This window comes from Schistocerca gregaria, unplaced genomic scaffold (genome assembly GCF_023897955.1).
Source record: "Schistocerca gregaria isolate iqSchGreg1 unplaced genomic scaffold, iqSchGreg1.2 ptg001303l, whole genome shotgun sequence".
Taxonomy (NCBI): Eukaryota; Metazoa; Arthropoda; class Insecta; order Orthoptera; family Acrididae; genus Schistocerca; species Schistocerca gregaria.
This window is the reverse complement of record NW_026062614.1, coordinates 52501-55000: the sequence shown is the minus strand read 5'-3', so window position 1 is coordinate 55000 and position 2500 is coordinate 52501. Positions and strand designations below refer to the sequence as shown.

General features: G+C 57.1%; 1 non-coding gene across 1 annotated transcript in view; it reads left to right on the top strand.

Moving 5' to 3' along the window:
* Positions 1-1907: 1907 nt before the first annotated feature.
* LOC126330523 (small subunit ribosomal RNA) overlaps positions 1908-2500 on the top strand; it is a 1893-nt gene continuing 1300 nt past the window's right edge. Inside the window, exon 1 of the ribosomal RNA XR_007562970.1 lies at positions 1908-2500. This exon is cut by the window's right edge and continues 1300 nt beyond it. This is a non-coding gene — a ribosomal RNA (small subunit ribosomal RNA).

Below are 2500 nucleotides of genomic sequence, written 5' to 3'. Positions count from 1 at the left end.
CCCACGTTGTCCCTTAACCTAACCCACGTTGTCCCTTAACCTAACCCACGTTGTCCCTTAACCTAACCCACGTTGTCCCTTAACCTAACCCACGTTGTCCCTTTGCCTAACATAGTTCACTGCTCGGAATCTCTGGTGTCGTTGTTATCCTCATGTAGATGTCTTGCGAGTGTTGCTTACTTTCCACATATTCCCGCTATCCACTGTCAATTGTACTGCAATAGGACTATATCGCCCCCCCCCCCCCCCTCTGCCCCTCTCTTTGTGTCTCCGTCCTCTCAAGCTGGTCGGTCTGGCGTTTGAGTGTTAAATGAGCCTCGCAGCTGTTCAGTTGCGTTCAGATGTCGACGCCCTCAGTGTACGTCGTGGTATGGTCTGTGTCCATTGTCCGCTGATGTCGTACGCGTAACCCACACGCTGTACCGATCATCGGTAGTTACGTACAGAGTGAAGTAGTGTGATACGTGTGACCGTACGCTGGCTGTGCCCAACGGTGTCGAATCTCAATTTCCATATGTTGTGCTCGATGCTACTTGTCTCGTCTCCCAATAACAGCTAGGTTGCACTGTGGTACGCCGTAGAGGCGTGTGGGAGGAACGTACGAACGCATTGTATGTCACCCTGGGTCGCTGGGGGTGGTGGTGCGGTGAGTCAGGTCAGGTCAGCGTGAGCCGTGTGATGTAGTGACGCGTGTATTCCGACTTTGTCGTATTGCCTCACACAAAGTGCTACCCTGGTGGACCGCGTTCCATATCTGGGACATGCCGCAGATGCCGGTTGACAGTGGATCGCGGAAGGGACATCGCATACGTGCGCGGGCCACCTTCCACGTGTTCTCTTCTGCACATGTCGCAGTGTGTATGTGGTCTGATGTAGCGTGTCGTGACACATGACATCCTGGCATGCAAGAATTGTTGAATTCGCAAATGTAGGTGGACATCTACGTTTACTGCCCAAGATACGCAAATGAACTGGAAATCCGTTGTTGAGCGGTTGTTCACGCTGGAGGTGAATCTGTGATGGCGACGATCGGTACAGCTATTAACCGGTTGTTTCAGCGGTACCCGCCACATCCACACACGTGACTAGGCCCATGTGGGTATGAAGCGATACGCGGCGGTGGCTTGGTGGGACTGTTCCCGGCCGGTGAAGGGGGGCCGCCCGGCGTGTTGGCCGCGCGCTGCGTGGGCGCACGCGCAACAGGCGGCTGGTGGGGGGCGCCGAGTGGCAGGAGCGCCAGCCGACGGGCTCGGCAGGCGGCGCAGCTACGCTGCGGCGCACCCTGCACGCGGCGCCTGGCGGCCAAAGTTGGTTCAGCCGAGCCCGGTGCGAAGCGCGGTGGACATCTGCAGTGTGCTGGTCTGATTGAGGACTGTGTGCGTTGAGGATGCGCCGCCGCCTGGCACTCGGCGCCGCGACGCCGTCTGCTGCTCGGTCGCCCCAGCGGTTCTCGCAGGTGGTTTGTATCGCAGTTGTGCGGACGTGTTGGCGCGTGCGCTGTGCTGGGAGAGTTCGCTTCTGCACCCAAGTGGGGCTTTGCCCTTGTGTGGCGCTGGCGTTGGAGCTGCCGGTCACCATAGGTGGCGCGTGTTGTCTCCCGCCGGCAATGCCACGACAGCACGCTCCCGGGCCTCTGTCGGCAGCGGCAAGCTCAGTTGGGAGCAAGGGTGTTCGCACTAAAACCGTCTACTCGCCTAACTCCGGGCGATTGCGCCTCTCTCGAAACCGACCAAGTACCTAGGACGGCGCTGCGCGCCGCCGGGACCTGAGAGGGTTTCGAGGTGTATCGTGCAGGGGAGCTCGGCCTCCTCCTGTTTGCAGAATAATTGAGCGGACGCTTGCGTGTTCGCGCGGGCCCCCGGGACACACTCCCGGGCGGCCGGCTGCTCAGCTCTAGTTGACGCAGCTCCCTGGTTGATCCTGCCAGTAGTCATATGCTTGTCTCAAAGATTAAGCCATGCATGTCTCAGTACAAGCCGCATTAAGGTGAAACCGCGAATGGCTCATTAAATCAGTTATGGTTCCTTAGATCGTACCCACGTTACTTGGATAACTGTGGTAATTCTAGAGCTAATACATGCAAACAGAGTCCCGACCAGAGATGGAAGGGACGCTTTTATTAGATCAAAACCAATCGGATTGGCTTGTCTGGTCCGTTTGCCTTGGTGACTCTGAATAACTTTGGGCTGATCGCACGGTCCTCGTACCGGCGACGCATCTTTCAAATGTCTGCCTTATCAACTGTCGATGGTAGGTTCTGCGCCTACCATGGTTGTAACGGGTAACGGGGAATCAGGGTTCGATTCCGGAGAGGGAGCCTGAGAAACGGCTACCACATCCAAGGAAGGCAGCAGGCGCGCAAATTACCCACTCCCGGCACGGGGAGGTAGTGACGAAAAATAACGATACGGGACTCATCCGAGGCCCCGTAATCGGAATGAGTACACTTTAAATCCTTTAACGAGTATCTATTGGAGGGCAAGTCTGGTGCCAGCAGCCG